This window comes from Anomalospiza imberbis, chromosome 2 (assembly GCF_031753505.1).
Source record: "Anomalospiza imberbis isolate Cuckoo-Finch-1a 21T00152 chromosome 2, ASM3175350v1, whole genome shotgun sequence".
NCBI lineage: Eukaryota > Metazoa > Chordata > Aves > Passeriformes > Viduidae > Anomalospiza > Anomalospiza imberbis.
The window spans coordinates 43,946,758-43,969,227 of NC_089682.1; the positions used below are offsets into that span (position 1 = coordinate 43,946,758).

Below are 22,470 nucleotides of genomic sequence, written 5' to 3' on the forward strand. Positions count from 1 at the left end.
ACTGGACACACTCCCTGCCAATTATATACATTTAAATCTCTCCTCACCACAAAAACTCATTCCCTGGTATTTCCTCTTGCAGAGTGGAGATAAATAGCAGAGACAGTATATTTTGCACATAACAAAATAATCTTGCTTTCCATCTCTCTTGTGGTGAGAGATCATGGAGTAAAAATCTACAGCTGGACAACAAACAACAGAATCATAAAATCATAGAATGCTTTGGGTTTTAAGGGACCTCAAAGATCATCTAGTTCCAAAACCCTGCAATCGGCAGGGACACTTTCTACTAGGTTGCTTAGACATCCATGCAAACTGGCCTTGAACACTTCCAGGGATGGGGCAGCCACAGATTCTCTGGACAGCCTGTTCCAGTACCTCACCACATGAACAATAAAGAATTTCTTACTAATATCTAAGCTAAATTTCCCCTCTTTCAGCCTGAAGCCATTTCTCCCTGTCCTATCACAACAGTTCTTGAGTCCATCTCCAGCTTCCCTCTAGGCCCCTTCAGATACTGGAATGTTGTTTGAGGTCTCTACAAAACCTTCTCCTCTCCATGCTGAATAGCCCTAACTTTCAGCCTGGAAGGTGCTCCAATCTCCTTATCAAATTTATATCCTCCTTTGGACTTGCTCCAGCAGTTTCATGTCCTTCAAATTTTCAGGACCTTAGCCCTGGATGTAGCACAGCATGTAGGTTCTTTCACCAGAGCAGATGGGTAGAGAATCTCCTCCTTTGACGTGATGGCCATGGGGCTTGGATACAGCCCAATATTTGTTTGGCTTTCTGGGCAATGAGCACTCACTGCTGGTTCATGTTGAGTTTTTCATCAACCAACATCCCCAAGTCCTTCTCCTCAGTGTTCCAAATCACTTCTCCCCCCAACCTGTGGATGTGTCTAGGATTGCTCTGACCCAGGTGTAGAACCCTGCACTTGGCCTTATTGAAATTCTTGATGTCAACACAGACCCACCTCTCCAGCCTGTCAACATCCCTTTCAACCTTTGTCACTTGTGCAGAGCAAGTTTTGATGGAGAAAAACATACATGCACATCCACCCTAGTGAACAGTGTTAGCTTTAAATTATTAAGGGTTATTTTATACAATGTTCTTGTCAGGATGTATGTACCAGCAGTCTCTGGCCATTCTGACCACCCTGTTACTGCCTTTCTGTGTAATATTCTTCTGAAAAACCCTCTCTCCCATTTTTTATGAAAAGTACAAAAGACATGCAAGTGAAAAGGAGTGGTAAATGAGCACAGTGCTGAATGCTCCCTGAGAAGTTTCTCATAGGCTGCTAATTTAGCATGCAACAAGTCACCAAGTAATTCTTTTCCTGAGAGATAGTTGATGCAATGGTCTATGGGTTTCCTTCCTCCTCTTCTCCAAGATGCTGGCAGTCACAGCATGCCTCTGGGAGTACTGCTGAAGGGAGCTCTGTGCAGTCCGGAGGAATTTCCTGGGGCTGCAGGGAGTACTCAGAGACAGTGAGGTGGTTAGGTGTAGGGCCATGATTTGGGGATATTGTGCTTAGCATGGCTGTGTGGAATTATGCTGCCAGAACCACCTCCCTCCCTGCCAAACTTCAAAGTTCCTGACCGCTTCTTGCAGAGAAGAACAAAGTTAATGATCAGGTGTGCTCCTGTGGCCAGGGCAGCCCACGGGGGAGAAAGAGGTGGGGAGAAGGAGAGGTTGCACAGGAGGGTTGAAGGGGAGGGTGGTTACAGGCTGGCGAGTGCAATCAGCCTGCTGGAGCATCCATGGTGCTGGCAATCTTTCACATTGTGCATTTTCAAATAATCAAAATTTGGTTTTTAAGGAACAGGAATTCTACTAGTCTTTTAATTTAACACCTTAAGGAAAAGGGGATTTCCACCTTCTGCAAAAGTGGCTCTTTACACATCACTCAGATTTTCTGAAGAACAGACAACTGTGTATATTAGTGAGTCATAACAAGGATGGTCTCAGAATAAACGTATAATTTCAGAAGTAATTTCCAAATTTAGTCAGCCAGATCCAAGTGGCTGTGCTTAAATCTCCTACTAACCATTGGCTTCTCAATCATGAGGCAGAATCATGAATAACAGATGTTTGGTGATGAATAGTGACTAAGAGCTAAGTACTTATATGAGATCTGAATATTTTAGATCATGACAGCCTTCTTTGTAGCTGGTCATAATAATTACCCTTCTTCTTCCTGCTCTCAAATCTTATGCTGGAGATGAGAGTGTGGTTTGTTATTGCTACTGAGACTCTTCCTCTAAATTTTTTTAACATCTCCCTATAATATTTTACAGGCTTAAATTTTATTTTTTCTCCCATCTTCCCCCATTTTCAAGAAAGTCTACTTTGGAAATATAATGAGCTCTTCAGCATTTTTATTTTGTACTGCTTTGAAACAAAAGCACTGTAAATCACCTAGAAAATGCTTTCCATGGAAAAATATTTTCCCAGCAGATAAAATTCACCCTTTGAAAATCACTGCTCTCCACTGCTGTGATTCATGCAAATTTTGTTTTACAAACAATGGCTTTGGTTTGAAAATGAAAGAGAAATTGCTCTTCACTGACTGACATTATTTTGCTTGGCTTTATAGAAGACTGTTAGAAGGCTAAAATCATCACTTAAAATTAATTATGTGTCAATGTTTACATAGGCCCATTCAACCTGGGTACACAAGTCTTGGTACAACCTGGGTAGAGATTACCTCAGAAGTGTGAAAGTCAGGGTCCTACTTCGCACTGGTTAAGCTGTAGCATCTCAATGTTAACAGAGAGTTAAATCTGCACTGGTAAAAATTGATGGGGACATATTGATTTTGATTAAATATTGGTACAAGGCAGATTTTAGTCTGTATGTTTTTCTCATCTCAGTGTTTTTAAATTTCTGAGTCTTGTTATGTAAATTCTAGTGCTACTTAGATTTGATCATAACTACCAACAAAGTATATATTTTAAGACCTAACTTTAACTTTAACCATGAGAGTGATGCTGTCATTCACTGACTAGAACTTTACGATTGACATCTCTTTTATGTAGAAAATGTCCTACGGGTTCCTAGCTTTGCTATTGCATTGTCAGTAAGGTGGGATTCAGGAACCCAGTGTTCAAAAGAATGGCAGTCATCTATACATTCAGCACTGGAGCTTGGTCTGCTAGAGCAAAGAGGTTATAGAACCTCATGATGCAGTGATGATTACTGGTGTAAAATTAAAAGTCAGCCAAGATATGCAGCACGTAGTGAACTAACAGTTAAAAGTGTAGAAGTATTAGATTAGTTACACATAATGTGGGCAGTTCTCTCTTTCATGCTGAACATTGTACACACAAGAAATGTGACAATATTCACTGTTGCACAGCAAATGTATCTTTTCTGTTCATTTCAGTTCTATCAGAAAATTTATTCTATGTATTGAATATTTCTTTGATATTCACTCCCGTTAAGTAATAAAAGAAAACAGTGGACTCCTAGTGGTAAAACAACATGAAGTAAAAAGAAACAACAAAAAATTATTCAAATTCTGAAAAGTTGAACAACGTCCAAACTTTGGCACAATCTCATGTAATGCAAAATGGCAAAAAGTGCAGAAATCCTGCAAAGACATATACAGTCCATCTTACTAAGGGCGTGTGATTAGCAACATAGATGTTTGTGTAAAATGTATTTATAGATGGAGGGTCTACTAGAGCTCTATAATTTTAGTGCATCAATTAGATAGTCACTTGATGCAATTCAATTACTCTACTTGATAGGGCAGGCAGCAAAATTTTAATGGGCGTTTGCCTTCTACATTTTCCTCTAGAGATGGAGGTTTTTAATAGGAAATACTGTGGACAGAAAATCTGGAGAGGAGCAATGTACCATAAAGCTGGAAAGTAGCTTGTCTTGCATCATTTGGTTTTCTGCAAATGCCGCTTCATATGTGTACAGAAAAGGAAAAAAAACAGAAAAAGTACTCTTAAAAAATAATGGGTTAATAACAGGTTTTTAAAAATCTACACTGTTTTTTCCAAATTCCTCTCCCAGTCATATCCTAAAGAATATTTTTTCACAGAGAAAATGGCGGCAAGATTGATGGAGTTCCATTCAATAATTGTATGCCTTTTTAGCATATGCTTGATAAAAAGCTTATTAACACATGCTCCATTCTAAGCATGTCACTCAGAGAAGTTATAACAGTATTAATGTTTTTTTACTGTGACAGAAACATGGGTACTCTTGTCTGCAGTTTTAAAATCATCAGTAAATAAAAATATAAGAATTAATACCACACTTTTATTTTATAAAATGGAGATTAGAATGAGTTGCAGTAATTCTTCTTGCTCCCATTCATTTGAAATTACAGTATCGAACTGTTTTATCTCATAAATGCCACTTAAAGTGATACTTTATTGCTTTCTGCTATGAAAGAGGACAATGCATTTTAATTTGTATTTATATAATTTAGCCAGAAATTTTATTTTATTTTTATATAGTCTCCCAGGTCAGGCATTGTGATGCTGATGTTTTGCTGTTCAGAATTCAGCACTATAAAAATACTCTTTTGGCCAGAGTAATGTGACTGGTGATGCAAGATTTGCAGTTCTAACAGGTGTCATTTTCTCTCTGACACTTTCACCAATCTCATTATCAGAAGGCCATATTGTTTGGGTTTTTTTAAATTAATTTCAATGTCATTTTTCCTCAATTAATTTCCAGGTATATGATACAGATAGTAGCTGGACTTTGGACTCATTTAACTTTCACTGTAATCCCAAATCCTTTAGCTGATGGACAACAGCAGTACCTTAATCCCATTTTATCCTTCAGGAGATTGACATTCTCTGGTTCCATTTGATGACAGCAAAAAAACATGAAAGGCAGAGCAAACTCATATTGCTGTGGGCAATTACTTTTGAAAGAAATCAGTCACTGTCTTTTTCAGGGAGCAAGTGTCCTTTGGCTATCCCGTGCATGCCATGTAGTTATGAAGAGAGCATTGAGTTTTGGCAGGCTCAGACTTTGAAATATCGTGAGAAATAGCATGTGCTTGGTTGGCATCCTCAGTCTTTTGGGATTTCTGAGATGTGCTCAGGCACATCATTCTTTAGTTCACACCCTCTTCTCTAAAGACTTATCAAGTTCCTCCTTCCTCAAGAGCATGCAGCAACGTTTTTTTCTTGGCAGCAGGACCAAAACTTCTATAAACAGGCCTACCCAGGGCTTAGTCTAGTCTAAATGAAGTATATAAAGAAAGATGGAAATTAGGTTTTTAGGATAATTCATGTACAAATTTAAGAAAACAGGATATCTTTGTAGAAATACAACTCTTTTCAATTTTCAAGGCTCACAAAGCTTTATTTTAAAATTATGGCAGTATTTCTTTATCTTTCTCCTGGGTTTTGTACCTATTTTAAATTAGTTCTGGTTTAAATTTGATCAACATTCAAAGAAAGCAAAAGTAAATACTCATCACATTTGTTGTAGCTCATTAACCTACTCCTGAGCTAATTTTGTTTTTGAGATTTTCCTAATCTTTGTGGGTATACAGAGAGATTTTGTTCATTGCAAAAAAACTTTTGAGCATATCTAACACTGTTTTACATGAAAGCTAGTGGAGAATCCATATTGCTTACAGTGAACAATCTAGCAGCAATCAGAAAATGTCCATCATTATAAGGAATATCTATGGAGATACTCACTATTAAGTATAGTTGTTTCACAGAAAAGAGAGTTTGATTGGTTTTGTTTATTTGTTTTTTGTTTGGTTGGTTTTAGTTTCTTTGGGTTTTTGGTTTTGGTGTGGTTTGGTTTCTGTTTTGTATTGGGTTTCTTGTTTTGTTTTGTTTGTGGTTTTTTGGTTTGATTTGGGTTTTTTTTCTGTTTTCTTTGGTTGTCTTTTGTTTGTTTTGGGTTTTTGGTTTTTTTGGTTTTTTTTGTGGGGTTTTTTTTTGGTTTTTTTTTTTTTTTTTGGTTTTTTTTTTTTTTTTGCTTTTGTTTTTTTTTTAACTAGACAGTTTCCACAATTTTCCAGAAAGATAAGTCTTTCTACATCCATTTTTAAGGCCATTAATACTTGTCTTCTACCCCCAAGAGTCCTTTTGAAAGGTTAGACACATTTTATTTATACTTTCTGGGCTTAAGCATTGTCATTCTCTTGCAAAGTTCTTGTTTTCTTTCAGTTCACACAAAAATTTTGTTCGAATTTTTTAAAACTCCATACAATGGATTCCACCCCAACCACCCCTATGATATAAGGTGGCTACAGGACTTGAAGTCAGATGTACACTTATTGGAGCCATTGGAAGAACCATCCCACATATCAATCTCTTCGTAGACATACAGAAGGTTCTGAATGTCCACAGGTTTTGTATTTTTCCTACTAATAAGCCTCTCAGATTATCTTGGTTCAGGTTGTAAATTGAGGAGTTATAGAAAAAATGAACAAAATTCTAAAGGAAAGAATGGGGAGACTTTTTCTCAAAGACTTCTTTAAGCTGTGATCTTATACCAATGGTTTGAAGATTTGATGTGGTTTAGAAAATTTTCAAAAGTTATGTGGGTGGAGGAAAGAAAAACAACTAAAATAACTTTATTCTAATAAATTTATGTAGAGATCTGGTTTAGACAGAGCATGCAGTTGATGACAGGCAAAGAGGAACAAGTTTGGACAGAAATGTTGAGGGTTAGGTTTTCACCTCATTGGAAGTATGTCCAACAGTATAGAGGCCAGACAAGCAAGGATAAGGAGAAAAAATGCTCGTTCTTATTTCTGAACTGTGCTTTATCCATCCCAAAGTTAAGTGAATAAATAACTGCACTTTGTCTTCTCTGGTTGGAATTCCCAGAGAGCTCATCCTTGCCATTGTGTCAGGCAGACTGTGTTGGTAAAAGGGATAAGGGACACACACCTTCCCAGAAGTAGCAAAGTAGGCATTATCCTACCTAAGGAAGTTCTGGATCAGTACATATTTGAACATTTTGCTCTGTTTTGCTGGAATAGAGTTTTTCTAATTTGATGTTCAGATTGATGTTCTTTGTCAGGGAATTTGAGAACCTTCCCAGGGATAAGTGGCTGTCTGTTACCACAGCTGAATTTGTCTAGGTGCTTGAAAGCAGCTGAATGGTACCAAGGCATGAATTATATGTTCCTCATAAATGGAAGAATGGAACATTCATAACATCAGCTGTCACATTGCTGAGATAGTTCACAAGACTTGTGATCTTTCCTGTCTCAAGTTGAAGTGGTGGATCTGAGGAGTATGGAGAGCAGCATGTGACTGCTGCCTCAAAACCCAGGAAGCTGCAGGGTGCTGCTGATCTTGTAACCTCCCAATAGCTTTACTCTTTCTGGAGAACTATCCCTTCATTAAAGTTTTCATGTAGCAAACACACAAGGTAAACATTTAATACTATAATTCTCTTACTATCCAAATTTGGGACTGTTGCCTCTTGATGCAAAAATCAGGAGTAAAAAGAGTAGCTGCAAAAGGAGTGTGTTTAGGAACATGATTTCCTAGGTCTGGGAAATAGCTCAGTACATGTCATTCCTTGCTGTCTGCACTTGAACAACCAATCCTTTTCCATTCCTCCAATTAGAAAACAAAAATTGTCCTTGCAAAGAGAGCTGTGATAGTTGGGACAAAGTTTTGAATTGCTGTAAAGAAGCATAGATGGGCAGGAAAAACGCGTCTTGTGGGCCTGGCATGAGAGCGACTTGCAACCTTTGTGTTCTCTAGCTGCCCACGTAAAAATAAAAGGGAGCTGGATCATTCAGGATGAATGTCTAATATCCCACGTACTGCTGCATGGGACATAATGGGGATCCTATGTACCTGGCCTTGGGGTGTTTCTTTGCTACTTAAAGGCAGCTGGCTAATTTGAGGAACCATCTAATCTGTCTTTTAACTGACTAAAAATTCAGGGGAGATGAATTTGGACTCAAATCACTGAAAAAGGTTCTTTCATATTGATGGCCTGGAGGTAACCTCAGAGCTAAAGAGCCATCTCTGATCATCTCTTTTGATTTGGAAGTAGTTTTAAAAATAAATTATGGGTTTTTTTAATTTTCATTTTTTCTTAATAAAATATTTAGACACCTAAATAATGGTTAATTAAAAAGGTAATGAAAACCAGAAAGGAAGCCTTTGAATTTCAGCTTTTAAGAATGTTTTTCCCTACAGACCAACAGCAATATTCAAGGATGATAAGGCTAATTATCATGAGTATTATTACCAGTGCTTTACCTGTGTGGAGATAAGCTAAATGAAATTGCCCTAAGTGGCAACATTTCACAGAGTTGAATGTTTGCACTCCAATACACACATGTCCTAAGAACCACATATTTTCCTATACATATGAAAGACATTAATATGAATATATTTAATAGAAATTTAACATAAATTCATATATTTTTCATATATATATATATATATGCATTTCATATCTTTCATGTAAATATGAAATACATATGGATATTTGCTTTTGTATTCAAGTTGGTTGAGGCACAGGGATCTTAACTGTTGTATCCACAATCACAATTAATTCAGGATTGATGCAGAACTCATTGACTTGTCTCAGGTTGCTTGTAACCAGAGGGAAAAAGGGCATCTTAGAGCAGTTCAAAGCCTCCAAGTTCCCAAGCATATTCTACTAAGCATGGAGTTTTTTCCTATCTTTCTATCCCTTTGCTTTCCATAGGAAAGGACAAAAAATGTGGATGGGCAGGAGGACACATTTACCACGTTTATGTTGTTATGCAATTAAGTTCTCAGGATTTAAAAATAAAATATATAAATATCAGCTTTTGGCTTTCTTCTCTAAAAAGCATTCTGTGTAGATACACAGTGCAGACTGACCCTCCTCATACAAGCTTTCCACAAAGAAAACAGGTGTCATGGTTTGGCATGAGAGACATTTAGGGAAGTGATGCAAAGCTTCCAGCCACTAGAAAGCTGGACACGCCTCTGTGAAAAACACATTAAAGATGAAAGAAACCCAAGAACTGCCTCTTTTGCTTCTGACCTGCAGATAGGTAACAGGGCCCACCGGCCTCCCGGCTCGGCCAGACCAAGCCAGGCAGCCCTACCAGGGCGGAGGCCAGGCCCCTCTCCGGGGGTCCGGGGGACACCGGGCCACATCCTGCCTGGGCCGGTTCCCGGCAGCTACCGGGCAGGAAGGCGGGAGAGAGCCCTGGCCGGAGAAGGGCTGGGGCACAAGCTGTTAAGATCTTGCTGTCTGGTCCCGTCCCACCAGCATGGCTGAGACCAGAGGCAGCCCTGCGGTCACGCAGTGTCCCTGTGGCTGGAATTGAACGCAGAGAAACCCAAAGACCAACCATGAGGCCGATCCTGACACAGCCCCGGCCACAGCTCCCGCCACGAGTTGCTGGCGGGTCAGGTTGACCATTTGTAGGGCCCAGGCAACATGTTAACCCTTTCAGTGCTTCAATCCACCCTTGAGTGAGAGGAAGGAACAAGATGCAAGCATGTAAAGGAACAACATGAAGACATCGAGGTCAATGAAGAAAGTCCCAGATAAGAAAGATGAGGAGATGCCTTGATCGTGGGGCTGAAATCCTCTTGTAAGCTATGGAGAAAAAATATGCTTTTTCCATATAATGCATGAAACTATGGAGAGATGAAGGGTTCAAACTGATATGGAGCAAAGGCCTCCATGCCTCCAAGCAAGCAGATGTTAAAATAGCTGTGATTCCATGAGAAGTTTAAACAGAGAAAGAGAGTAGTCCTGTGCGCCCAGGAGAAAATGATCTCTGTTCTCAAGATGAAGATGATTTTAGAAATAAATAATGAGAGCTTTTACCTTTGAACAGCTCATTTTTAAAACAATACCCCATAAGTCAACATAGCCTATAGACAAGCTGTGAGAAAGCTTATAGAAAATGAGAAAGACTTCATGATTACAGATTTCCGTGGGTGGCTACTAGTCATAGAAATTGAAAACCATAAGAGGACTGGTTTTTTCCTCTTGTGGAGAAGTCTCCATAGCATTAACAAGAGGGACTTCTCTCTATAAGAGCACTAAAAGAAAGACTATATTAGAAGTAGTAAACTGACTAGAGATTTTAGACTTTTTTTCTTTACATTGTCAGTGTAACAAAAAAGTTGTAGGGTGATAAGTGTTCTGAAAGGTTTAGTTTGATTCCTACTACTTTTTTTCCTTTTAGTATCTGTTAATAAAATTTTCTTTTTACCCTTTTAAAGTTTTGAGCCCGCTTTGCCTTTCTCTTAATCCTATCTTCCTACTTCACAGCAGGAAGTGAGTACATGAGGGATTGGCCAGCTCTGAAAACCCACCACATTCATCAACACATTGATTGAGAAAATCTCAAATTAGAGAAATCTTAAATTAGTGAACCAAAACCACTGCAACAGGTTATTCTGAAAATTTAAAATGGGAGCATTATTCTATTTAAACTTGGCTTCAGGGTACAAAAACAGGCTGTTGAAGCAAATTTCTACTCTTGTTTTTCTGGAGTTTTGCTTAATATGAAGAAAATTTAGAACAATAGACAACATATATCAACACACTGGGAAAGAGTGTAATCAGAGCAGCTTATTGACTTCACAAAAAAAGAGCAGTTTACTATAGGTTCCAGGTGTCTACTTTACTTATGTTTGGTTTTGCTGGAACTTGGAACTTGGAACATTTTTATGTTAACTTCTCAGTTGCTTCCTGGGGAAATTATCATACTTAAGTGTTAACAACAGAACTTTCAAAGGTGTCCAATTCAGATGTATTTTACTTATAAAGTAGTACACAGTGCTATTTCAATGGCATTTTCCCCTTTGTGTGTTTATAGTGTACTGCATTAATAAATAACCATGGAATTTGTTCTCTGTGAAAGGAAACTAACAAACCTGAATTAATTCCATTAAAAGACCAAGTCAAATAATTTGAATAATTATAGCAAAAATGGCAAAAGTATGGATTGTTTATTCTTTTGTCAAGCTTTTCTTTTATGCTCAAGTCCTTATTTTGTATTTCTCAAGATACAATAAATAGTGCAGCAATTTAAAATTATGTTTGTCATCTCTGTTCATAAAATGAACAATAAAAGAATACTTCTACTGGATAGTAACCTGACAAGGTTCAGCCAAGCAGATAAACCAACAATTAAAAAGAAAGCTGTCAGACTCTTATATCATTCAAAGAAAGGTATTAAGAAGACAATGCATGAGGTATAGAAGATTAGGTTCTATATAGAGAACATAAAGAGAAATAATACCACATGATAAAGGGGTGAAAACAGTCTCTGTGCTTGCTGTAGACTTGGAGAAAATTCTTCTGAAACATAAAGGGAGAAATGTTGTTTATAGAGGATGCCATTTCTCATGCATCCCACTCGATGTGTGCTGGTGTGCCTCAGTGATTGAAGCCATTGCTGTTTAACAGTGAATCCCTGATTTCTCTTTCATAGGACAGAATTCCAGTGCAGTTATATTACTCTTCTTATAATATTTCAATTCTAATGGATTTAAGAATATAGAGTATAAAATGACAGCATGTTAATAAACTTCTTTGCTTTATTTTTCAGTTTGTGTACTAAGAATAAGAAAAGAGATTAGAGAAAATGGCTTCATGGTCTAATGTGGCTATATAACTGAGATAACTTTTTTGATCAAGTATGTTTTTTCTACAGGTGTCCTGCTCCCATCACCTTGACATTCATGTTCTCATGCATATGTGACAGCAACAGATAACACATATGGAGCTGCAGGAGCTAAGGAAAGAAAAATATTTCAAGACCTGCTTCTTCATCTTTCCTGTTCCTTAAACAGAAAATGACTCATTGAAATGCTCACCAGCTTCCTCCATGCAGATAAAGATGAAGCTGAAGGCATGGACCCCAGAAGAGCTTGATGCTGAAGTGAGAGTAGGGCCATTCTGTTGTCAGAAATAAGTCAGAGCCACAATTTTTTACCTCAAAGTGCTAAGTGGGTGTAAAGCTCTTAAGAATGTAGATCTGTCTTTAAAAGACAAAATGCAAAATAAACAAATTCAAATGCAAATTGAACAAACTCCTGCCTTCTGGGATTCAAATGTTAACCTTGCAGCAAGGACTTAAGTTAAAAATGTTGCTGGGAAATTACTGGCAGTGTTTTTCCAGTGTCCCCAAAAGAGAACCTAAAAACATCATTTCTGCCTCCTTAAAAGTCTTTCATGTAAAAACCTGGCTATTAAAGGAAAATGGGAATTTTGACATTGCTACCAGTAGGGTAGGATTTCAGTCCTTGCTTTTTTTGTTATAAAATGTATAGACATTTTATAGACTAAAATAAAATATTCTTTCCATGCTTTAGGCTTCAAGTCAATCTCTGTCACAAACATCTTTTATTCATAGCACTTTCTATTCTGTTCAGAGAAGAAGTGTGCTCTTGAGTGAGGTTTTTTCTGCTGCTTTTCTTGAGAGAACTCAAGCAATGGAGATGAAGATTCATTTCAGTATCTTTGAGCTTCCCTAAATCTGGAGTATTGCTGAAATAGTTCAGTGGCTAATGTAAACTGGATCACTCCAGAGCTCTTTGATTTTTTTCCAGCTTGCCAAAAATAACTCTCCATGTTTTGAATGTAAATTCCAGAAAGCAGAGTATAAACCTGATTTATTCAGAGAGAAAAATTATATACTGTTATTTGCTAGCTGTAGAGGAAGACAAACTGTAGGGGCAGTATAGTTCTGGGTATGGTATTTAAAAATGTTTTTAGCCTGAGATAAGAAGTGAAATGCATGGAAGTTCTGAGCAGAAGAAAAGCAATAGATCCATGAGAGCATATGGAAAAGAGAACATAGAAATAGCAGATAAAAAGAGAAACTAAATCTGTTTTTTGGAAGTGTTATAAGAAAAGCACCATCTTGAACTAGAGAGCAAGCAGTCTGTTAAAACAAAATTTAGGGAACATTGGGTTATTTCCATAAATAATATTTTCAATTAAAACAGAGATAGTAGAAGCATTTAAACAAGACACATTTAACATTTGTTTTCCAAAGGCTATAGTTGTAGATGAGTGAGAAAAAGTTTGCAACCAACTCATTCTTCTGCAAATGACAAGAAATAAAGCTATTCAGAATTAGGTCCCCTCTAAGTACACTGTTTGGTAATGAAGAGAATCCACATAGTCCTTGGCTGCTATCACTCTACAATATGTATCATTTTCTCAGACTGCTTTTACTGATCTTTTGACTGTCCTTGCTACCTCACAAAAACACTGCTTTTTACTGCAGTGGGTTCAGTACAAATGACAAAAAAAATCTGCTTAACAATGTGATGCATCTGCTGTGGGCATTAAAATTGGGTTTAGTTGAGTAAGGTGCAATGCACTGACTTTTAGAAGTACACATTTTTCTACAAAAGAAATTTATATTTTTTTCAATTAATTTAATGAGAAAATGTTGAGCATTTCAAAGAAAAATATTAACTAAAAAGAATGTAGAATATCGTGTTTGTGCTTGTTTAGTTTGTTGCAAAATGTTTATAATTGCAAAATAATAGAATATTCTATGTGGTTTTTAGGTATTTTTATTATAATAGATGAAGAAATCCTATTCTGTGCACTGAAATATATTTGATTGTAGTACAAAGCATTTTGCTCTTGTTTTCGTGTTCAGCTTCATTAAATACAGGTGACAGCAACAACATGTCACTAAAAATAAACTAGCAGGGAAGAGGAGAGATGGGGTCTGTTCCAGGGTGGGAGCCAGAAGCTGGGACAGACCACGTGCCAGGAGGTCACTGCCCTCATCCTCCAACCCGTGACTGTCTATTGGTTACCCATGGCAACACTAGGAAACCAAGGTATAATGTTATCAGTGACATCTCACTTGCAGCCTTTTCAAAACTTTTTTGACTTACCAAGATTCAAAAATATGGTAGATGATTTGTCCAACAACTTGTCATGGAAAATGTACTCTCCTTTCTTTCCAAGTGTTGTTACAAAGTTTGAAGACAATGGCAAAAATACTAGGGTAGCAATATAGACTATTACAACTGCGATAGCTCCATAGGCCCTGAGCAAATCTATTTTCATGCTCCCTTTATGACACAAGAAGCACATCAGACAAGATGTAAGATAGATGCTTTATGATATGCAAGTAGGAGGGCTTCTGAGTTTTTTCAGTAATTGCAATCGCAAAGTTTGATAGAAGCACTTAGAACATTGAAAAACATAATCATTTCACATATTTTAGCAGTCTATGCAGAGATGCATCACAGAGATTCACAATAGTTCACAGTTGGATATTAACATCTGACATTTCAAGAGGAACAATATCTTTTTCTGTATTTTTTAGCAGATTTAAAAGTGCTGAAAAAACACACTTTACTGAAAATATGGTTAATTTTAGATGTTATAATGTGTAAATTTTCCAAATAGTTTTGTTATTTTTCATATGAAGTTTTATACATGAAACCACATCCAAAACTAGAATGATAGGAAGATGACATTTCTTTCTGGGGTGGGGGGATCTTTCCAATAGCATGCTATCCACTGAGCTATTAGAAATATAGAAATCAGAATGATGGACTCAAGCCAAGAGAAGATAAATAGATTCTTTTCAAGCAATGTGAATAGATAGCATTTAAGCAAGTTTATCTTACTTAAATCTAGATTGGTAAAACATTAAAAAAAGAGGAACTAAAGTTGCCCAAGATCTTTGACAAAACAAGTAAATTCATGTTTTCACCATTAGGAATCTAAAATCTCTTTTAAAAGCATGGCTCACTAAAGTAGCAGCTGTTTTTTAAAATTAGACAGCTAGAATACGTCATAGTCATGCCTTCTAATGGTCTGTCAAACCAGAAAGCTGTTCCAGTGATTCCTTGCATTTTAGGAATTAGTAATGAAGTAAGGAATTAGTATCTATTTGCCTAGTTGGAAAGAATCAAAGAATTGATAAATATTGATAAAAATTCCTGAGCTGATGTGTAAAAAAAAGTGTCAGTAGAAGCCATATATATTAAATCAAGTACTAATAAGTGACAGCTTTCATGAAACAATTTTCAATGTGAAAATATAGTCAGATGATGTAGGATTTTACATAAAATGAAAGTTAACACACCTGTAAACAAGATATGAGCACTATCCTTACAAAACAAAAGAACATTATAGAAATTAATATTTCTAAAATTTACTTCTGAAAACAGTGATTTTAATTATATATGATTATAAATTCTTATTGTGATGTTGCCATTAAACTTTTTTAAATACACTTGTATATGCAATGGAAAAATGAAATTAACTAGACAAGACAAATCAGCTTACTTCATTAAAGTGATTTTCTGAGATAGGAATAAAATGTGTCTGTAAATTTGAGAAGGCGGAAGAATCATGATGGATGTGAAAAAAAAATGACACAAGTTATTTCAAAGCTGAAAAAATCTCTAGACAGTTTTCAACTTGCTTGGGACAAAACAAACAAACAAACAAAAAAAAACCAGAAAAAAACCAAAAAACAACCAAAAAAAACCAGCAACAACAACAAAAAAAATTGAAAAGTGACTTGTTCTAAGTGCCAAAATATCTTCCAGAGAACAAAGATTGAGTCATTTTTCAGAAGTTAAAGTGAGACACATTTAAGTAGAAGAAGGAAATCAAACCAAAACAAATTAAGCAATTAAAAAAAAAAAAAAAAAAAGAAATCCAGAGGCTTGAAGACATTAACCATGGGAAAAGTCTATATATATTTGATATCCTCAGATCCTCAGATCAAGACATAAAACGCTTCTACAACCTAACACAACCTAGCACAAACTTCTTACAGTATGGATGACACCCAACATCCTGCAGACTGCAGAAAATGAGTAGGCATTCATAATTGTCTTGTCAATCCTTAGTTCTGTATCAGAACAATTGTCTCCTGAAATCCTCACCTTTGAAGTGTTTTAATTGTGCAGTGAAACCAATCTTGGTACTTCAGCCTCCGGAAAGCTCTTTTAAGTACAGCACAAGTGAGCATTCCCAAATGAGCTTCCAGACTCCCCAGAAGACCAGTGGAGTAATCTCTTGCAAAAAGAGATTAAAAAACATCTCAGTATGTTAAAGCCACATCTCTGTATTTGTAGAAAATATTTGCTTTACATATTTATGAAATTCTGATCTACTTGGCTGTTAGCTTGTGATGTCTGCCAGAAATCCCAAGCAGAGAACACAGGGAACAAAGTTAAAATCATGTAATAGCAGGCCTCAGAAGAAATCATAGAGGGCCAAGGTAGTTGTTGAAAGGCAATTTGTAGAAGAAAATTTGTTTTCCAGAAAATAAATAGGAAATTGATTCTGTCAGTGGAAAAAGATCTAATTGTTTATTTCTTGATCCCTGTTTTGGGTAACCCTGGGTAGTCTGAGTAACGTTAGTCATACAGGCTCCATATAAAATAAGAGGAAAAGAAAAACTACTTTTTTTTCCTGTTGTATACATGTTGCAATGATCTTCTACTGTTACTAACTGTCAACATATTCTGTTTAGAGCACAGCTTTTCCACCACAGCCTTCTGACACAGGAAAACTAATAGTTTTCTTCAAAATAGAGACTACTAAACTGTAAGAGTTCAAAGGAAAAATGCTTAATGATGTATCTAAAATTCAACTCTCTTTATAAGCCTTTTGAATCATTTGTATGTGGGCCATGTTCATGATAGTTGTCTCTATATATTTAAATACTGCTGACATGAGTAAAGTGATGCAAAGATCTATGCAAGTATATACATTTGAGTTTAGCATTGTAGTGGAATAAGGATTAGATTTCCTTGTGAGAGTTATTACATTCATTTTTGATAGTAGCATTTGTAAAAACAAACTGAGCTTCCATTCTGCCTTCAGTCCTTTTGTTGCTGGTACCATCAGGAATCACGAATTATGAAGAGGCACAAAATTGAAACAGAATAGAATAAGCAAACCAGATTTTCTTAAATGTTAATTTTTATCAAGCAATACTGTTTGCTGACTGATTCTTCACAGTTCTGTGAGATTCTTTTCCAATCTCATAGCACTCCCATTATCTTAGTTATTTGTACCTAAATCCTGGATAATCAGGAACTGTACAGTTATTTAGAAAGTTCTTCTTTTTTTGCCCTAAGGAGCACAGCTTTCAAAAGGTGGTTAAAATCAACATTAGCAAGTACAAAGAAATCTAAAAGATGTGCATTTTAGTAGTTTTGAAAGACATCTTGTGAACACTTACTGCAGTTATAAAATGTATTCATATTCTGCGAGGGTTTTTTTCAGGACTCAATCCAATCTTCTCTTGAAGTTCCTAGAGATTTTGTGTCTCATTCTTTGGTAGAAAATGGAGATTAGTGAAGAAAGACAGTAAATCGTGGCGTCTCGCTGTGTTTTCCCAGTCTCCAGGCAGCTCCAGCACCTAGAGCGGTACCGTAGCTCTCTGGGACCCGGGATTACCACGTGTTTCCGGACTCGGCTCCGTGCCATTGTCCGGGCAGGAGGGGCTGCGGATTTCTTGCCACTACAAGTGAGAGACACCAGTAAAGAATGAAGGAACGTCTGTATTCCCCACGTGTGGAAGGCTGAAAGTCCTTTATTGTCGCACAGAGGCGCTGTGACCCGCTTCCAGTTGACGTGTGAGGAAAACGGCAGTGGGCACTCCAAGGCATGGGATTATATCAGGGATGGGGTGAGGAGAGCAGGGGCCCTCCCGCCCAATGGGGACAGGTGCCGTGGCGATGATGTGGACCACTGCGCCCAATGGGGACGTGACCAGGGCGGACCCCGGGCTCTGGGGCGGACGGGGTTGGGAGATAGGAATGACAGGCACTGAACCCTCTGGGCAGGACAGGGAGTGGTCACAAGAGTGACAGCGGAAGCTCCAACAGTCAGGGACCCAGAGCGAACAGCCACGGGGTGGGGGGAGGAAACATAGCGGATGCACGGGGGTACACAGAACACGGCTAGCTAACAGATCAGAACCCCTAAACTAAACCCCAAACCGTGATGCAACAGTAAATATGTTTCAATCCAGACTAGATCAGCAAGAAATTCATACATACAAAAGATACTAGTTTTGGGTCTCTTACCTGATCATTTAAAATAAGGAATTGCATCAAATTCTCTCAGATCAGAGTAAGCACTATAAAGACTAGAGAAGGTATAGTTTTAGGTAGATGAAGAAAACATGAAGCAAGAAAAATAATACAGCTATACAATGTAGCCTGTCAGTAACAGAAGCATGTCAAGGAATGCAGGAATTAATTTTACCTGGATCAATTACTCATGCAGATTTAATTCTTTTAAAAACAAGAAGCTTGTTAAAATAGGACTTTAAAAATGAATGAAGATTCCAAATGGATAGCAACATGGAGAATTCTAAATACAAATGGTGTAATTTAAAAGATATGTCAAAGGTGAGTGGCTGCTAAAAAAGAAAGGAAGAAAACAAGTCTATAATAGTGACCATTTTGATACAGTGGAGATAAGCAATACTGAAGTGCATGTCTCATTAACTCAGTCTGCCTCAAGTCTCAATGAGAAGACAATAGAGATGTTATCTTTCACAAATAAATTGTTTCTGTAACTATTTAGCTCTTTTTTATGCAAAAGCATATAAGGGAAGGTGAACACAGAGAAACTGAAGTACAAGTATGGCATTCCAAGCAAAATAATGTAACGATTAGTAGTATTCTGAACGTACCATGACACCTAGAATTACTATTGATTAAATAATCCAGCACAACCTGATTGTTAAAGTTTAGGATAACAAGCTCACTGTAAAACAGTATACAGTTGAAAATATTATCATGTATCTCAACCAATTGTGATAGTATTTGCAGATGGCTGTCATTGTCTGAAGACGTGAACATGAAGAATTCAGCAGTCCTCTGCTATAAGTAGTAGTAAAAATAAACAACTAAACATTGACAGGCACAATTAAGCTGTATCAGTTCAGAATCTATCCCCTTAAGCAGCAGAGCTCAATCAGCTTCAGATTCATTATCTTTAACTATGTTGCTATGGTAAAATGTCATTTCTTAATTTTTTAGTCATATATTCTCATTTGTGTGCCCTTCATTTGCAGCCATAAGTGACCTACTATGCTTTCTGGTGACTAGTTGTATCCATAATTGTTTCTTTTGATTCCATAGCTGTGTATGCATATTCTAGAAAACCTGCCTCTGAAGTGCAAGCTGTTAGCTCATTCAAATGCCTGACTTGCAGCACATTGTCGCCAACATGCCTTTAAAGCTTCTGCATATACAACAGACTTTTGAAAACCAAACAATAAACCAAGGCAATTCAACCTGGTCTAGAATAAGTACCTTGGAGCAAAGCTAAATTAAATGAGTATCAGTAAGATGATAGAACAGGTAAACATATTTCAGTTAAAGGTTGGGGGATTTATTATTTTAAAGTTCTTTGTTGAGTCCCTTTAATACTTCTACTTGCTGAAAAATAAAAGTCGTTATTGTTGTTCTATTATCTCTGCTGAGGACCAAGTAAATTTTTTTTATTTCTTACTTTTCAAATATAGCAGGTTAGTTTTGACAATTTAGATGTGCTAAAATGGAGATGAAACCCACATCAAGGTCTGCATATAGTTTAGGATACTAGAGACAAGGACAATGGGCTAAGGAATATTTATTAGTTCATCTCTCAGGCTGGAAATTCTCAAAAGTTTGTAGGAAACTCTACTGCTGGACAGCAGCAAAAGAAAGAAAATTTTAGATTTTTTGAGACATGCATTATTTCTGTATTGTGTTGCTGATATTTTTAACATTACAGTAAAATTAGAGTGAAACTCATCATGAAGAACTCTCATCAGGATGGAGTTAAAGATCCATCACCTTCCAAACTTGTGGAATTTACCTGAAACAATCACTGAATAAGTTTCATAAACAAACCATCAGCTCCTAAGTTCTCAGTCTAAGATATATTTACAGTCAGTATAGTCTAGTGTACAGTTCAACCCTTCTTAAATTAAACAGATGAAAGAAGTTAAGCATATGTGAGATTAGCTTAGTTTCTTAGAATATAGTATTAATCATGCCAAGGTTGTGGGATCAATCCACAAATGAGCCTTTCACTTTAGGTTTGGACTTGATGAGCCTTGTGGGTCCCATCCAACTCAGAGTATTCTGTGATCTTATTCTGGAGAGCCATTTATTCCCATTGACTCTAAAAGGAAAGAAAATACAACAAGCAGTACACAGCTATGAAGGAAAGACTTAAAATTATCATAAATGTAATAGCAGTAGAATTGCAGAAAAGTTGACTGAGTGTTTTGGAGGTGATCTATCCAAAACTAGATTAGGTCAACAGTAGCTTTGTCTAGTGAACCTTGACAGCATCCATGGATGGAGGTTCCTCACCTCTGCATAATCAGTTCCACTATTACAAATATTTTCTTATGCCCAGTCTGAATTTACCAAGTCATAATATCTGACTACTGTCCCTTGCCACTGCCACTTTGCTATGGGTTTCTTTAAGCTTTTGGTTTTTTATTATAAAACTGTTCTAATCTTTATGTACACAAGGTCATTCTTCCAAAGATGTTACAAATATAAGTGATACAGAGCTGTCTCCCTTAAAGTTACCAACAAAGATCTATTTTGCAAAGTATTTGTCTTTTTCCAACAAAAAATGTTGTGAAACAACAGACAATTTCTAAACCTGGGTAATTTGGTTACTAGATCCGTACTGAGCCACATTTTTTTTAAACTTAATGGGCCAGATCCTTGAAAGGCTGCATGGAACAAGAATGACATTTGACAGGATCTTAATTCAGAAAATATTGTTCCTTGCTACTTACAAGAAAAATTCTACTTTTTGCTTTCTTGTAACTCTGTTATGTTTTTCCAGGGTGCAGTAATAATATACAGTAAATGTTTTAATATGGAGGTGTATATCATAGAAATGTAACCAAGTTATCACATTTGACTGGGTATATGAAAGAAAATATTTGGAAAGCCATTAGTAAGTCTATTTTCAAGCCATGAATCTATCCCTTAGAGGTTTTTTAGTGTATAAAGAATAAGTACTAATACAGAATACAGCTCTAGGTATTTTACCTCTTTCATTCTTTCTGGACCAGGCTTTTCAGTCAAATAGCATATATTTGTTAACTCTATGAAAAAACACTTCATTATGGTAGGGTTTTGTAGGCAGGTATATAGGATAATTTCATTAACCTCTTTTTTCCTCAGGCTGCATGAATTTCTGCTATTCAACATCCATATTTTAAACCTTTTTTTGCAATATCAATATAAGGTACAAGGAAGAATATAAAAAAATGTATATTTTTTACATACCAGAGAAGACAAAGAACAAAATATAAACTATGATTACATTTCTGATTTAAATCATGTAGGGAAAAAATGGGAAGTGATGTAAAACAAATCCCAAGGAAATAACTCATAAAAAGTCATGCTAATTCTGGTCTGGTTTTGTCCAGGTCCTAGAGCAATGACTTCCAGTATCCTGGAGTCAGTAACTTACTGCTGTCCATGGTTGTAAGTTGAAACTGGGGCTTGTCTAACTCATGTACTTTTAACTTTAGCTTGTAATTAGTGGTGAACTTCTTTTGTCCTACGGTTTAAATATATGCACAACTAAGTCTAAAACTTGAGGCTATAGAAAGTTTAACATCAAGAGAAGTTATTCCATTAATTTTAAAAAATAACTGAAGTGCCATGGAAATAAACTTCTCAAGTATTCACTAAGAACCTTGTGTCAAATATGTGACTTGGTCACTTATATGTCCTTTATACATGTCTGTTATTAGTACAGATTATGATGCAATTTATCTATAAGATCTACAAAATCTTGGGCACTAGATAATTGTCATTCCTAAGTACCCAACATATATATAGAATATATTATAGAATTGTAGAATGGCCTGGTTGTGAGGGACCTTAGAGATCATTCAATTCCAACACCCCTGCCTTGGGCAGGGACACCTTCCACTAGACCATATTGCTCAAAGCTTCATCCAGCCTGGTCTTGAACATTTCCAGGGATGGGGCACCTGTGCTTTTAATTTCCCTCCTGACTGTGCTAAATTATAGTAATTAAAAAAGCTTATTAAATGTCTCTATCACCACCTAAAAAGTTAAAAAAATATTTGGAAACCATAACTATCAGAATATGTGTCATTAGCAGGCTATGTCAATCCTAATGCCATGGCATTCTATCCTATCATCACACAGAACTTGCCTGTGATACACTATATGATAATCCTTCTTTCCTTTTATTTTGCTTTTGTTTTACTCAGGAGAAGATAAGAAAGCCAGTATAGGCACTCCCGCTAGAAACTTTTAGTTTCTCCAGTTAAAAAAAAAAAGAAAAAAAAAAAGTATTTTCTGATATTTTTTCACGTGCTGGTATAAAGGTATACTGGTATATTATTCAAACTGCCAATGAAGAGCAATAGACATAAATATTCCATTTGAAGGAAGCAGTGTTCCAGCCCAGCAGAGGTGGAGAGTGGGTAATATCTTGGCTATGTCTCTGCACCAGAATGGCCAA

At 36.6% G+C, this 22,470-nt stretch overlaps 1 long non-coding RNA gene across 1 annotated transcript; it reads left to right on the forward strand.

The window, feature by feature from the left end:
- Window positions 1–1,566: 1,566 nt before the first annotated feature.
- Window positions 1,567–8,723, forward strand: LOC137466301 (uncharacterized). The gene is made up of 3 exons (XR_010995106.1): window positions 1,567–1,945; window positions 7,582–7,729; window positions 8,683–8,723. It is a non-coding gene; the product is annotated as an uncharacterized lncRNA (long non-coding RNA).
- The last annotated feature ends 13,747 nt before the right edge of the window (window positions 8,724–22,470 follow it).